This window comes from Heloderma suspectum, chromosome 2, assembly GCF_057233095.1.
Source record: "Heloderma suspectum isolate Gila_16-S chromosome 2, 16-S_ref, whole genome shotgun sequence".
Lineage (NCBI taxonomy): Eukaryota > Metazoa > Chordata > Lepidosauria > Squamata > Helodermatidae > Heloderma > Heloderma suspectum.
In genome coordinates, this window is record NC_139459.1 from 7,696,377 (window position 1) to 7,713,923 (window position 17,547).

Here is a 17,547-nt window from a genome sequence, read left to right on the forward strand (position 1 = left end):
AGCATTGCATACATTTCACAGTATACATTTCTTATTAGATTATGGGCGCAATCCTATCCAGATAGATGGCCGCCTCCAAACTCAGAGGTGACCGCCTATCCAATGCAGGGCAGGAGAAGAATGGAGGGGATCGTCCCCTCCACACTTCTCCTGCCTGGCATTTTTGCCTAGATTTCTGTCTAGCCACGGAGGGGGGGGGATTAGTGGAGGAGTCTGCTGTACGACACATTTGATGTGTCATATAGGCATTTCTGTCCTCCCGGCCCAGGAACACCCCCAGACATGCCCCTTTTCAGATGCTCCACGCTCCTCTTGAGAGCATGGAGGATGGGGCTTCTCCAAGCTGCCTCCGAGGCAGCATGGAAGTGGGGAGAGGTCAGTTCCCAGAAAACAAGATATCCTATGGCTGTCTAGCTGCTATCTAGCAGCCATAGGATTGCTCTCTCCATGATTTTGTCTAACCCATCCCATGTCCTCATCTTATTAATGTTATCAATGTGTATTTCTACTTTTAGGTTGTAATCCAATGGATACTTACTAGGAAATATAATGAGATACAAATGTTTAAATAACTGAAATTGAAGACTAACACAGCAATCATTTAGATAGTCTGTTTCAATGCAGGTCTTCTTGCCATTGATTTCTTTTTTCTTCTTTGCCCTCACTGTCCTCAACTACAATTGCCTTCACTTAAAATCACTAGCTGTGGCAACCCATCCTCATGATAACATAACGTCAACACATGATGTTGTACCGCATATATAAATTCACATGTGTCGGCACAACCAAATGGAATAAATGGCAGTTGGGCAAATGAAGTTAAGGACAGTGAGGGCAAAGAAGATGGATGAAGAAAGGAAGTGGTTTAGGCCAAGTTTGCAGTAGATGCAAGCAACCTCTTGAACTGTCTGCTTGCACTATGTTGCAATAGAATAGAAAGTTTAACACAAATACTAGCATAGTCATTTTGTTAGGAATGCAGGCAGGGAGAAGATCATGTTGAATATATAAGTTCATGAACTCTGCTAGCCCACAGATCTTTCCTGGAGGGAAACAGGATGAGAAATGCAACAATGACAGACTTGTGTAAAGGAACTGGGAAGGCAAGAGAGGGGTAGCGGGTTGATTGCCTTCATGAGACTAATCCTGCTGAAAATCCACTCTGCACGAACCCGAGAGCTTTGTAAAAAGGAAAACTGCCAAGGTCAATGACAGGCTCACCAAGCGTATATCTTTGCTTGAGGGTGGGTGAAGAAGAGATTGTTTTATTAAATGAAAAGGGATATAATGGTGTTTAATTATCAGCATTTGAACAAAGAGTGGTTTGGGGAAATGGTGGGGAACCTGCTGTGTTGCCACTGGCATATGCGCGAGATGGTGCACTCAGCAGACGGGTGGACAGGGAAGGACCTCTCACTGTTCACAAAATGAATTTCTACTCCTGCCTCTCAACGCTGATTGAATGTGAAGGCTGTTGTTGGAAGCCTTAGGCTGTCTCAAGAAATCCAGCCTCACCATGTTAGATCCTGGATAAGCATAACTTTAGCTTCAAGGAAAAAAAGGAGGCAGGGGGCTGCACAGGAGTAGGGATGTGTGTGTAAAGGAAGAGGAAGGAATTAACCTTTCAAGTGCCATGAAGAAACATGGTACTTTCTGCATAGGTCTTTCAGTCTGGACATGTTTTCACGAAACCTTATCTCCAAATAGCAGACCTGAACTGGTTGTAGCTTCAGCTTTTTTCCAGCATCTGGAAGCTGCAGGAAAATCAAAGCCCTGGAGATCCATCCTGAAAGAATTGGGGGCTTCTAGCTTGCCTGGATGTTCATCTCCAGCTGTGCACCCCCAAAGGAAAATGCAGATGGTCTTGCAGAATTCACATTAGGATGTCATTCCAGCTTCCTTCTCTAGGATTCCTAGAGTTTCCCAACTGATGATGGGAAAGTGTAGAATTCAGAAATGGACCACAGGACTGGACCCTTCACTGGCAATTAATCCATTGCTTGGAAGAGAGAGAGCATGACTTAAAAAGATGTTAACAAAAATCTCCTCTTTCAGTTAAGGGCAACAGAGAAGACATTTTGCTCCTTGGGGAGAGAGAGCCTGCCTTTCTTTTCAGCCATTGGGGTGCTGGTGGTGACAAGGAAAACTACCAACAACTGAAATCAAAGATGGCATTTGAGTGAATATGTGCCACTGGCATAAAGTAATCCTATTAAATTATGCATCGTCAGAAGGACAAGACATAAAACAAAAATTATTTCTTCCCCCCCATCCATACTCCTCCCTCAAAAAGCCATGGATTTGAACTAGGACAATCTTGAATTAGAGAGTCCTGCTCAACCATGAAACTCTCTGTGTAGCCTTGGTCAAGTCACTATCTCTTAACCCGATCTGCTGCACAAGGTTATTCCTCTTGTTATTGTTATTATTACCATTTCCATCCTAATTTTCTATCACAAGGATTGAAACATGTGGGGAAGGATGGTTTCCCAGCTGTGATCCCATTGAAAATCACCCTCCCCCTGCTGTGGTGATTGGCATTACTCCTACCCTACCTTGAGTTTGCTCTGATGGGAGCTTTTTTCCCTAATGCTAATTGTCATGGGACTGATTTACTTGAGCATCATGGCTGAAGGGAAAGGGTTTAATCTCCCACACAAACTGGGAGGTAGTATATGATACTGCACACTGTGTGGAGTTCTTCTTCCTTTGACAGATACAATACTACCATCACTTCAATGGGGATCCAGTAAAGGAACTAGAGATGTTGCGAGTGCCTGGCAGGGTCCAGGAGTTTGGCAGATGCCTATGCGTTCATCCCCCCCCCCCGAACTCCACTCACAGAGCCACGGGGTGCAATGTCAGACCCAGTTGCCAAGCACCTCGGGGCTCGGCAAGCATCTGGGGGCAGACCACCCTCACTGTGAGCTGCAGCAATTGTGTGCAAAATGGTGGCTTGGCATCTTCCAGGAAGAGGGCGAGCCACAATTGGGTGCATAATGGTAACCCCCAGAGTCCCCATTGACAGACGGCAACCGCTCGCTGTCTCCTCCTTGCAAGGAGGGGAGAGCTCACGGGTGACTCCTGCCTCCACTGCCTGACTGAAATCTTCATGGGTTCCTTCCAAGGATGCAATGTATGAAGGCTTGACATGCAGCAGAGGCAGGAGTCGCCCTCCAGCTGCGTTCTCTCCTCTCCTTGCAAGGAGGGGAAATTATGTATTACCTTTCCAGAAGGGCCTGCCCAAGATGCCATTATTGTGCATAACAGCAGCTCGAAAGTGGACGGCCCCGTGGCTTCGTTGATTGCTCACTGGGCCATCCAGAAGCTTGTTCAGCACTGCAAGCAGGGGCAGGTGGGGGCTTTGCAAGTACCCAACAAAGCCGGGCACAGGTGAGTCCATCCATCCCTAAAAGGAACTCAGGTGGCTGCAGCGGAAAGGCTTGCAGGCCATGATAAGTGGCTGGTGCATCTTTTTGTTTGTTTGTTAGAAGTGTAAAATAGGTGTGTGTGTGGGGGGGGCACTACCATCTTGTCCTATAAAGCAAGCCTGAAAGTTTTCCCCAAAGTGTTAAATGTCTACAGACCTCCCCCAATTTCCACTGACCCTAACAACCCAATTTTCTACCAACTCAATTTCTACTGGAATTTCTGCTGACCCTCTCACCCACAAATATCTGAAAAGAAATGGGCTTGAATGGTTTGAAGACAGGCATTGTTGCCATACCTGCAAGGTTAAAAGAAAAGGAAACCACATAGCCTCCTAAAGGAGGGCCACTCCCACATGGCTATCCAGGGGGAGTTGAAGCTAGGGATGTATGAAATGTTGCATCATTTTGCAAATCATCTGAACTTGCCCCATTTACAACACTGAACATGAACACGCATGGGAGCACTTTTTTTCAAGAAATATCTGCCCAATCATGAACGTGCAATCATGTTGAAAAAAACATACACAGATGCAGTTGTATCTCCGGGGTCGGGGGGAGATAAATATGGAAATGCAGCTATAAAAAAAAGAGAAGCATTTCCACACTTTAGACAATAGGAGGAAAGTGTGCACTTTTGAAAAAATGCACACAGAGTTGCACACTTTTCCCATTTGAAATGCACAACTTCCCCATTGCAATGAGCTGAAAAACAGGTTGCAAAGGAAAATGGGAATGAGAGGAACCGAGCTTTGAAGTGAAGTTTGGAGAATTGCAGTGAGCTCAGACATCCCTCATTCTCTTGACCCTTGTTGGAGCAGGACCTTTCATGGCAGTTTGAGGGAGTGGGGAGATGCAGGGTACAAAGAAGCGGAAGCACGCCTTTCTGGAAGGGGCATGAGGATGACTGGCCCCTTCCAGGAACAAGAATTCCACTCATTCTGGCACTTGCTCCGGGAAGGGCTACATCACATCTGCCAGGGGTAGCGGCCACATGCACACTGCCGCTGATGAGGCCAGCCGCACGTGTGCCACCCCCAGCATGGCTGGGCCACCTCTGCAAGGGTGGCTTTGGAGCCTACCCACATATCCTGGTCCATAGCATGGGGAGCTGTAAAGGTCAATTTACTGTGAAGATAAATGGGGATAAAATAACCCCACATAACCCTGAGAACGTTGGTGGAAGGATGGGATTAAAAAAAAATGTGATAAAGTTTATAAATGGAAATACATTCTCATGGAAAACTCATCTGCCTGTTTGAGTTTTTGGCATACCGCACTTACACTTCCATAGACTTCAGCCCCCAGACTCCTGCTTGCTTGTCTGTGAGCTGGCCCAACTCAAGATGGTTCAGAGGAGGGCAACAAAGATGATCAGGGGACTGGAAACAAAGCCCTATGAAGAGAGACTGAAGGAACTGGGCATGTTTAGCCTTGAGAAGAGAAGACTGAGGGGAGATAGGATAGCGCTCTTCAAGTACTTGAAAGGTTGTCACAGAGAGGAAGGCCAGGATCTTTTCTTGATCATCCCAGAGTGCAGGACACAGAATCATGGGCTCAAGTGACAGGAAGCCAGATTCCGGCTGAACACCAAGAGAAACTTCCTGACTGTTAGAGCAATATGACAATGGAACCCATTACCTAGGGAGGTGGTGGGCTCTCCCACACTGGAGGCATTCAAGACGAGGCTGGACAGTCATCTGTCAGGGATACTCTGACTTGGATTCCTGCGTTGAGCAGGGGGTTGGGCTCAATGGTCTTGTAGGCCCCTTCCAACCTTACTATTCTATGATTCTATGATTCTTCACTCTCAGCCACATCACATCATGGGTTTTACAGGTGTAACAACGAAGATGGTTTGGCACAACCAAACATTCTCAAAGAATGTAGATGATCAGATGCAAAATGGCTGAAATACAGTTCTCGTGGGTCCTCAGCAGTTCTCTGACCCTGCTCCGCTCAAGCTGGAAAGGCCATGAGAAGTTGGTTTGTGGAATTCTCCCTTCACCATTTGAATTTTCAGGGAACTTACCAGTGACCCCTCTGTCTCTGCTTCCCCTCAACCCACACCAGAGATGTACAAATTGTGTAAAATCTGCTCTGTATGTGTTTCACGGATTGTCAGATGCCATTTGTTCCATCGTCCACTCAGAGATGGATCCAAATTTGTTTTCCCATCATGTGGAAAAATATGCAAATAATCACATAAGGGTTTTCATAATAATTTACATAATTTACCTTAGTATGTAACATTTAACGTATTGTCCCCCATTCCATTCAACTTTTCCTCAGCAGAATCTTGCATATTTTCCTACAAATGTATTTGTGTAAATTTTGGGAATTTTTTTTTTTTTTTAAAGATCCGAAGGTCATGGACTCGACGCAGCCTGAGGGGATTGCTCTGTAGTGGATTCCACAGGTCAGATTCTTAAAGATCCAAGCTCATCTTAGTCCATATCAAATTTCTCCAGCATCCCTAGCACACACACTTGTGACCTACTTCTATTGTGAAAGACTGAAGGCTCAATGAAACCAATTACTGAACTTATACAATGTGACATTGCCGAGCAGACAAAAGACAAAACAAAAAGCACTCCCCCTTCCTGCAGCCAATTTAGGAATGGGAACAAACAAACGAAAAGAACAAAATTGTAATTGGCCCCACTAGTGATTAGGACATGTAGGTGGACATGTTGCCTCTGCAACCAAGAATTACACCCCAGTTGAAGCCTGGACCCTATAAAAATGCACAGCCAACACCCAATGATTGTTTAAGGTGCATTATTTATAACACCAAGCCCATATCCAGGCATTTCAGAGCCCCCGACCGCAGCAGCCACCACTACTTTCCACATAGAATCATAGAATAGTAGGGTTGGAAGGGGCCTACAAGGCCATTGAGTCCAACCCCCTGCTCAATGCAGGAATCCAAGTCAAAGAAGCATCCCTGACAGATGGCTTTCCAGCCTCATCTTGAATGCCTCCAGTGTGGGAGAGCCCACTACCTCCCTAGAGGTAGCGGGCTCATCATCTTCTCTTCCCCTTGGCATTGTCCTCTTTTCTCTAGCAACAACACTCTTCCTCCCCCTCCTCCTCCATTCCCCCTCCTCCATTCTCCCTCCCCCAAGCTTCAGTTCACCCACCTCCTCCTCAATGCCTCACTCTGAGGGGTCCTCACTCAAAGTTATGAAAGCATCCTGGATTAGGTGGCCCCGGAGATCACCAATACCACATAGGGAGATGTGCAAATCAGCAAAACCTGAGTTCATCAAAGGTCTCTGAACTCTATCTTAGGGATGGATGGAACACTTACCTTCTGTTCTGTTCTGTTTCTGTTGGGGGGGAGGCGCTCTGTCCCTCCCGCCGGAATCCTCGATGGGGGGGAGGCGATCCGGTCCTCCCCCCTGGAATCCTGCCTGGCTGGCTCTGGCCTATCACAGCTATGTAAAAAACAAACAAACACACAGACTGCAAATGGCAGCGGCGGCAGCCGGTCGGAAGACCAGCCGCTGCCGCCGCCACTGCCAAAGCCGCCGCTGGAGCCGCCGCTGTCCGGAACATCTGCCCCAGGTAAGTCTCGTCCCGGGGGGAATCCGTGGGGGGGGCAGGCCGTTCCACCACGGATTTTGGGGGGCTGAATGCACTGGCATTAGGCCTCACCGAGGTCCGTGGCGAAATTCTCTGACATCCCTACCCTATCTTGAAGCTCATTCTAAGTCAACACCAAATCAGATCGCAAGCTTTGTTCTTTTCTTTTTTTCCTTTCTCATGAAAACCCATGCATATCTGTGTGTATTTTTCCAAATGTATGCATCAGTTGTGAGCATCTTCAGAATGCATGCATTATTTTCCCATTGATTAAAGCTTTTTTTTTGCACATTTTTCAAAAGGTCACTTTTTTTTCAGTTGCATTTTTTTTTTCAATTATATGCATGGTGTTGAATGCAGTTTTTGGTTCATGAATCATACTGCAAGCTTGGAAATGTAATCCAGATTGCATTTGTGTCTGTGTTCAGCTCAGAAGATGTGAGCTGGGTAAATCCTCACCAAAAATGAATGGAGATGAATTCGTCATGAATCCTTAGTGCCACCACAGCATAGGTCATCTTCAAGGTCCCTCAGCCAGAATACCTCACTTCCTTGGAGCAAAGGCCCCTAGGAGCAAAGCACTTGGACCAGGTAAATTCTCTGGAGAGTTGCATGGCCACCTTTTTGGTGTAGCATTTGTTGTAGCAAGGGAGCAATCAGGATGCATAACAAATTCATCAAAGTCCATTTATTATCAGGATTTATCCAGTTTGCACCTTCCAGACCGAACATGAATTTGGACATGATCTGAGGTCAAATTCTGTACATTTCTGTGATTTGCAGACCAAAGAAATGTGTTTGACAGCATGTGTACATTTGAAAAATGTGCATGAAAAAATATGTAGTATTGAAATATGCACACAAATACACTTGAATCACTGGGAGAAGAATGCGTACATTTCAAAGACGTGCAGAATTGATGCATATATTTGGGAAAAATGCATATAAATATGTATGGATTTTCACGCAGAAAGAAAAAAAAAGCTCGCCACTGATAGGGGTTGAGTCAGAATAAGGTTCAAGGTGGAATTCGGAGAACGTTGGTGAGCTCGTGTTTTGCTGATTCATATATCTGCAGGAAACAGCCAGCAGGGCTTCCCAGAGATGTGAGAACAGCCTGAGTGCCACTACTTTCAAGGCATCCCCCGAATTTGGCATCCTAGCCAGCTGCCAAGTTCTCCCTACCTTGAGGTGGCCCTATACCCTTCCCAGAGGTAGAGTCAAAGTCGCTCTTCCTCAGTGAGTTGAGCTATGAAGCAGCAATACCTATGGAAAGGTATAGGAAGGTTTTGTGCATCCCTTGCCAACTCCCACCGTTAAAGGGCCAACATGGTGTCTTTATTTGCCATAAAAAGGAACAGTCTGCTTGCTGAACCACTGTGTCTATATTTAAGACCCTAATTGCTTGGTTGGCAGTGGAGATATTTCTCCACCCCACCCCACCGCCAAGAAATTCTTTTTTATTTCTCTGAGTGTATTTGCTTGCTGCCATGCCTGCTTTTGGACTAGAGTGTGTTTGTTCTGAGTTTGTTTGCCCTATCTTAAAGGAGGATTTGTCACAGTAGAAACGTTCAAAACACTCCAAACTTACTACTTTCTGAAAGGCTGTTCTCCCTCCTTCCACTGAACTGCTGTTTTAACTTGTGTATCAAACTCAAAACTGTTCTTGTTTTTGTTATAGGTTTTAAAAGTATAGCCCACCAAGAACTCCAGACTGTTATCATAGTGATAATAATGTCAACACCAAAGTGCCAGGGCCTAGAGGCCTCTATTAGGGATGTGAGAGCAATCCAAAATGGATTGAAATGACTTTAGATTTCTATATATTTGACCCATGGATTCCTCACAAATCCCACATCTTCCAAGTCGGGCAGATTCCACAGACTTGGGGAATTTTTTTTTTATTTTCTCCTCACCCCCCACCCTTTTCTGGAATTGTATGCAAATTTAGTTGTGCAAAAGTTACAGGAAAATATGCTAATGTATACACCTTAAAAAAAAAAAGTTCTATACATCTCTGAACTCTCACTGCATCCACTGCATACCACAAAGAAAAATAGACAAAAAAAAAAACATTCTGTAAAACACCCAGAACAGATTAAACAAAATCCATGCATCCCTATGAATGCCTTGTGCAGCCAGGTGTGATAGAGTACCCACCTTGCATTCAACATCCTGACATTAGGGATGGTATAGGTGCCCGGCTCAGTCCAGAAGTCTGATGGACTTCCACCCCGCTCACACCTCTGGGTCATGCCCACCGAGCCACTGCCCCTGCTTGCCCCCCTGCCCCCTGCTGACCAAGCCATTTATGTCTGTAACATTGCATAGATGGGGCTGCTATGTGCGCAATATTAAATTTGCAGAAGTTCCTGAGGTACCATCTTTTTCACAAAATGGTGACTGCAGGAATGACAGGCACTCACGGATGGCTCAGGGTAGGTGCAGATAGCTCGGTGAGCATGGGGGGGGCATGCGACTGGGTCCGGGGACATGCAAGCAGGGGCAATGGCAGGTGCTCGAAGGACCCTGACTTGGATTCCTGCATTGAGCAGGGGGTTGGACTTGATGGCCTTGTAGGCTCCTTCCAAGCCTTGTTGTTATTGTTCAGTCATTAAGTCATGTCCGACTCTTCGTGACCCCATGGACCATAGCATGCCAGGCCTTAATGTCCTCCACTCTCTCCCGGAGTGTGCTCAAGTTCATCTTCCAACCCTACTATTCTATGACTGATAAAAGGGGGAGGTGACCATCCATCCCTAGCTGAATTCCCCCTGAATTTTGTGGCAAGCACCAATGTCTTTTGTGCTTGCCATCCTGATGAGTTTCCTGGTTTGCCCTTGAGCAGCCAATCTTAGAACTGAGAGTGCTCCATATAACTGTATGTGGTCCTTTCAAAGATAAAAAAAAGTCTAAGAAGACTGTATAAGAATATGTTGTTGTTGTTGTTCTTCAGTCATTCAGTCGTGTCCGACTCTTCGTGACCCCATGGACCGTAGCACGCCAGGCCTTCCTGTCCTGCTCTCTCTCCCGGAGTGTGCTCAAGTCCATATTCATTGCATTGGTGATGCTATCTAGACATCTCATCCTCTGCCGTCCCTTTCTCCTTTTGCCTTCAATCTTTCCCAGCATCAGGGTCTTTTCCAGGGAGTTTTCTCTTCGCATTAGGTGGCCAAAATATTTGAGCTTCATCTTCAGTATCTGTCCTTCCAATGAGCAGTCAGGGTTGATTTCCCTTAGGATTGACTGATTTGACCTCCTTGCAGTCCAGGGGACTCGTAAGAGTCTTCTCCAGCACCACAGTTCGAAAGCATCAATTCTTCGGCGCTCAGCCTTCCTTATAGTCCAGCTGCCTCTCACAGCCATACGTATACATATATATGTATAAGAATATATATATGCACACACAAAAGAAGATGTCTGACATTGAACTGCAGAGGAAGCAGAGCACCCAACTGGTTGACTGTGGATCCTGGCAAAATTTTCTTTTGTCCTGTTGTCATAGAGGTACATCGAGAAAAGGATCTGTGTGAATTGGTAATAAGGAGTGCTGTGCCAAAATTTGCTTCCACATTTTTTCCGCCATTCTCATTCAATTTGATAGACAAGAAATTGCTTTCAAAAAGACATTCAAAGGAGAAGAAAAATTTGGAGACATTCTCATGGGATGGGTTCAGAGTTCTTGTGCTTACCTTACTTATGAGGTGGCCAAGGAATGTGCAGACATGCCCTGTCTTTCACTGTAGAGTCATATCTCCAGAAGCTTGTAGACTCCCTAGCTTCCCACACTCATTTAAAGCCCAGAGGAAGACATCATGATGCATTTCCTCCCACATAGCTTTTTTTTAGATCAGGAGTGCAGGTAACCTGGGGGGCTGCAGAGCAATGGAGAGATGTTAAAACTGAGAGATAAAACACACAGAGCACCCCTGACCACTTCTCAGTGATTAGGTGAGCTCAAAAACACCACCCTATCCAAACTCTTCCCTATCTGTTCTGTTCCCTTTCAATCTGTTCCTTGTCTGTTCCCTGTCTAAACTATGCAAGCACAGCTCCCTGTTTATAGATCACACACCATTTCACCCCTGACCCACTCAGCCAGTCATCTCACATAGGCAATTACATCATACCTCCTGTCACTCGTTCCACTCTCACTTTAGATCTACTTACCATAAAACATAGAGTCATAACATTAAAATATGCATACAGATTCATAATATACATACATGTGACATCACATGTTCTTAACGAGGGAGGAAAATTTTCAAGAAATTGGAGGACAGATTTTGGAACACCACTAGCACCACCTCTTCCCTGCAGATGGACATAATGCTGCCCCCTTTACATCTGCATTGTGGAGGATGAAAAATGGCGGCTAGGCTGCCAAAACAGTTGATGCGTTATACCTGTGGAAAAAAACTATTAAATGACAGTTTCCACTTTTCGAACGACACATGGGAGAGTGTTCCAGAGGGTGGGTGCTTCCATCAAGAAGAAGATCTCACGAGCTGTTACCTGATGACACACCATTGGTCATGGAATGGCCAATAAGTCCTCCTCAGAAGATCTCAGGGGTCAGTTTGGTGTCAACAGGGGAAGACAGTCAGCTCTGTGTATTTGACTGAGAGGTAGGGATGTACGGAAGTCACTTAACTTTTCGACGGGGTGATTTGTGGTGGGGGGGAGGCACTCTGCACCTCCCTCCGAAATCCTAATCCAGCCAGCTCCGCCCTGCAGAGATTCCGTGGAGCCACCGGCTGGGGCCGCCTGCAGCCAGACATCCGGCCGCTGGGAAGCCTGCATGTAAAACCAAAAAAAGAAAAAAAACAGCATACGCAAATGGCAGCGTCTACGGCCACCGCCATTTGCATTCCCTTTTTTTCACTGTTTTAGCCTATGTAAATATTTACGTAAGCTATTACAGCAAAAAAAAAGGGGAATGCAAATAGTGTAGTGGGCGCCATTTGCGTTCCTTCCCCCCCTGCCGTTTTAGCCTACGTAAATTTTAAAAAAACATAAAAAACACTGTTTGGGGGGGGGGCTTGCCATGATAGGCTACGTAAATACTTACGTAGCCTATCATGGCAGCTTCACAGGATGCAAATGGCGGCTGCTACGGCGGCCGCCATTGCGTCCGCAGCAGCCTGTCCGTGGCTGGAACTCTGTCTGCGCACAGCCCTGGCCCGGCCCAGGGAGGATTCTGGGGGGAGGGACGGAGTGCCTCTCCCCTACCATGAATCCAAGCTGCAAAAAGGTAAGTGACTTTCGTACATCCCTAGGCTACATAAATATTTACGTAGCCTATCATGGCAAAAAAAGGAAATGCAAATGGCAGCCGTCGTAGCCGCCATTTGCATCCGCCGGCTCCACACGCCTGCGAATGCACCCGGCCAGCGGCTCTGCAGAATTGCCATGGAGCAGAGCCGGCCAGGGTTAGGATTTCAGGGGGAGGTGCAGAGCGCCTTCCTCCCACCGCAAATCACCCCTGCGAAAAGGTAAGTGACTTTTGTACATCCCTAATGGAGAGTGTGATTTAAGGGAGATAAAGGAAGGAGGCAGCATACATGAGCACCTAAGTCATCATCTGGAGCAAACATCCCCTAACCAGTGCCCTTCAGATGCCTGAACCTCAACTCTCATCATCCCCAGGCAGTATGTTCATTGGTCAGGAATGATGGGAGTTGTAGTCTAAAATATCTGGAGGGCACCAGGTTGGAGAAAGCTGATCTGGATGTAATCCACCCAAGGGACATTAATTATTAATTATTAATAATTATTAATATTGTTGTTAGTTATTAGTTCTTGGGCAGATCAGAAAGGTACTAAATAAATAAAAAAGGGGTGCTTCCTCACACCAGTCCCCCAAGGTTCCCATAACCAGGGCACCTTTGCCTCACCTGCCCAAAACGGATTGACTCAGGAGATAGTGATCCCCCCCTCCCCACAGATAATTATTCCATCAACTGCCCTAAGCCACCTTGGTAGGATCTGTATGCTGGGAGGCAGCATCTAAATACTTGTTATAAATACATAATTAACACCTTTTGGAATGTCTTGACTGAGGAGTCAAGAATGGTTCTGGTGGCAGTTCAGAGGCTCTGAGGCGGGAGGGCTCTCAGAGAAATAGGGGTTGAGGTGGGCCAATGATATGCCCACTGCCTTCATTCCAATAGGATCCTACCCCCACTTGAGATTAGGTGTATAATAGGGATGTCGGAAATTTTTGTTTTCGCTTGCAAAACAGGTGAGCACGCCCCATTTGGAGCCCCGAACACATGTGCGAGCATGTGTCTGCCAAAAATATTTGCCAATTTTCGAACATGTGCTCGCCCTCATCTCATTCCTGATCCCCAGTTAGATTTCTGCAAATTTGCACGCATTTCCTCTGAAGACTGAATTAGCCCCACTTTAATCTATGGAGGAAAGATGCACAAATTAGGCAATTTGTGCATGTTTGGGGAAACTTGAACAAATCTCCTGTTGGATCAAACGCAAGTTGCCCATCAGCGCAGAGTGAATAGCGATCACAACTGGGAATTGGGCACGAGATGATGTTCGGGCAATCTCCGACTTTGCTTGTTCACCTGTCCCCAGTGGATAATTTAAGTGTAGTCCATTGTAGATTAGTGCACAACATTGTGGTCTTTGATTCATCCAAGTACTTGTGTCTGTCTTTTCATTATTATCTGCACACAATGCATTTGTGGGTGTGTAAATACCATCTAGCAACACTGCATTTATTTCAGTGGGACATGCCTCTGAATGAACAGCCCCACCCACAGACTGGTGCAACCAGTCAGGCATAAATGCCAATTTAAAGTGCAACCAGAACTGAAATGGGACAATAACCATAATTCCTCCTCCAAATTGGCTTTTAAGTATCTGAAATGGAGAGGGTGGGGTAGGAGAAAGGGAAACATGTGCGGGAAGACAAAGACCACACAGGATGAAAGGCTAGATAACAGGATGTACTTTTTTTTCTTCTTCTGCAGAGGCTACTGCCGAGACACTAAGAAATGTCAGGTTTAATTGAGCTCTTTAATTTCAAATAGAACAAACTGTTTGCACAGCCTGTGTTTGATTGCCAGGAAAAGTTAAATCAGGTATCCAATGCCGAACTGAATATTCATTCACAGAAACATTCTTAATTCACAGGGTTGGTCTCATCATGGAGCAAATGGCATCCAATATGCAAAGGGATGTCAATATCACTCAGAAAAGGGCAACTAATGGTCAATCCTAGGCAAGTTTAGACTAGGGATGTACAAATCACTTACCTGTTCTGGTCGGGGCATCCGCTGGGGGGGGGGAGGTGCTCCATCCCTCCCCCCGGAATCCTCGACGGGGGGGGAGGTGCTCCATCCCTCCCCCCAGGAATCCTCGACAGCCAGCTCCACTCCGTGGGGATTCCATGGAGCCGCCGGCCAGCTCCACCAGCAGCTGGACATCCGGCCGCTGGCTAGCAGGGATGCAAATGGCAACTGCTGTAGACACCGCCATTTGCATCCCTGTATTCAGCCATAATAGGCTACGCAAACACTTACATAGCCTATCACATCTGGGTTTAAAAAAGAAACGCATACGCAAATGGCTATGGCTACGGCTGCTGCCATTTGCGTTCCTTATTTTTGGCCGTCTTAGTCTACGTAAATATTTACGTAGACTAAGACGGCCAAAAATAAGGAACGCAAATGGCGGGGGCCATAGCTGCCGCCATTTGCGTACGCATTTTTTTAAAAAACCCAGACGTGATAGGCTACGTAAGTCTTTACATAGCCTATCACATCTATGTAAAAAAAAAAAAAACAACAACAGAAGTGACCAGACTGCAAATGGCGGCAGTGGCAGCCAGTTGGAAGACCAACCGCCGCCACTGGAACCGCCGCTGGAGCCGCCACCATCCGGAACATCCACCCCAGGTAAGTCTCGTCCCGGGGGGGATCCGTGGGGGTCGGGTGGGTGGCAGGCCATTCTGCCATGGATTTTGGGGGCCCGAATGTACTGGCATTTGGCCTCACCAAGATCCATGGCAGAATTCTCTGACATCCCTAGTTTAGACAGAAATAATCCTACAACTCTCAGCATGGCTGGTTGGGGGATGCTGGGAGTTGTAAGGCTTATTTCTTTAAAAAATACATAGGATTGCACTCTAAAATAATCAAGTGGCTATAATGAAGGGGAAGAAATGGAAGCAGTGACAGATTTTACTTTCTTGGGCTCCAAGATCACCACAGATGGTGACTGTAGCCATGAAATTAAAAGACACTTAATCCTTGGGAGGAAAGCTATGGCAAACCTAGACAGCATAGTAAGAAGCAGAGACATCACCTTGCTGACAAAGGTCCGTCTAATCAAAGCTATGGTTTTCCCAGTAGTAATGTATGGCTGTGAGAGCTGGACTATAAGGAAGGCTGAGCGCTGAAGAATTGATGCTTTCGAACTGTGGTGCTGGGGGAGACTCTTACGAGTCCTCTGGACTGCAAGGAGGTCAAATCAGTCAGTCCTCAAGGAAATCAACCCTGACTGCTCATTGGAAGGACAGATACTGAAGCTGAAGCTCAAATATTTTGGCCAACTAATGTGAAGAGAAAACTCTCTGGAAAAGACCCTGATGCTGGGAAAGATTGAAGGCAAAAGGAGAATGGTATGGCAGAGGATGAGATGGCTAGATAGTATCACCGTTTCAATCAATATGAACTTGAGCACACTCCGGGAGAGAATGCAGGACAGGAAGGCTTGGCGTGCTATGGTCCATGGGGTCACAAAGAGTCAGACATGACTGAATGACTGCGCAACAACAAATAATGTCTTCCATTAAGAAGAGGAGCATGTGTGTGTTTTTAATTTACAATAACAATGGAGAAGAAAGGGGGCACGCTAAAGTTTTTGGTGATGGATTCTCTATCTCAAAAAGGAACCTCAATTGTTTGGCTTACCCCAAATGGCATCCCTTATATTGAATTCTCCTATCCCTCCAGGTAAATATAAATTCAGCTGACTTTAGTGTGTATTTCCCTGCCCTACATCATTGGGTCTCACTGCTGACAGGGCAAAGACTAACAAACCATATGATGTGATTTTGTGTCATGGGATAAGTAAAACAACATCATAAAGAGAGAAGGGTAAATACAGGTGTGCCCATTTTGGTGGTGGCCCATGCCTGCCATACTGTATAGTTTGGTCTTCAATATACTGGGGTTTAGGGACAAATGGAGTTGTTCAATAAGAATTGGGATGATGGGAGGGAAGATTCTCCCTAGGACAGGGCTATGAAAAGGTAGGCAGTCCCAGCTAAAATGGGATCATCTTTTCTTCCAGTGATGTGTTAAATGCTTCCCTCCACTTTGCGTTTCTGGTATGTGTGGGATGCAAGGATTGAGAGGAGGGTGATTGAGAGGAGGGTGAGTTTTGATTTCACAGGGTGAGGACACATCATTCACTGTCACCACCTGCTGCTTCTCCTGGTGGCCATGGGTGGTAACCATCATTTCCCCTACCTAAAATCCCCCAGGAACAATGCTGCCTCCTCATATAAGATTAGTCCTGGGGAATTTTGAAGAAGGGAAATAGCGGCCGCCACTAGTTACAGCTCAAAAGAGTGCCATCAGTGGGTTTTCCTCCACCTTGGTACTTGAATCCCCAGTTTTGCCACCCACCCACCCAATTTCAAGATGAACTTTCATCTGAATTCCACATTTTCTTCACATAGTGCAGAATTGTATTATGGAATCAGTTACCATAAGAAGGGGTGATGATGATTAGCTTAAAGAGATATTTAAATGTTCAGATACATTCCTTGCAGACAGATCTATCAAAGGCATATTAGATAAATTAAAAATGTGGAGCAGATTCCTGCTGAGCACTGGGGCATGGCAAGCCCCAGGCCTTTTGATTATCTGTGCTTGCTGATGTGTTTCACAACTTCTGAGTATCATGCTAGAGTTTGATCCAGGTGTGAGCTGAGCATTCCTTCAGCTGCAAGGGACCCAAGATGCAGCAAATGGGACAGGCCCTCCCCCTGCCCCGGCCCAAGCCACCACATCCTGCCCACTTGCGCAGGGCTTTGGTTGAATATCCTGGGATGTCACTGCAGAAAGAAATGTTAAGTTGAGAATAGGGGTGTACATACCCCACTCACTGGAGTCCACTGGGGGGTCCACAGGGGGGGAGGAGATCCGTTCCTCCCCCCAGAATCCTCCCCGGCCAGCTACGCTCCATGGCTAGTCCACGGAGCCGCCAGCCGGGTCCATCCACTGCCGGACTTCTGTCTGGTGCCAGTCTGTGGATGCCATTTTCATCCCTGCTCTTTGCCATGATAGGCTACATAAAGATTTACATAGCCTATCATGTAGTGATGGCGGATAATTCTGCCACGGACTCAATGAGGCCAGATTCTTTAGAAATCTGGCTGCATTTAGGCTAATTGACCAGCTTTACAGCCGCAAATGGCTCCCATTATGCCATTTATGTCTGGGGGTCTGACTTAGACAGAGATACAGCATGGCAGCCGGCTCCGCAGGTTCGACACGGA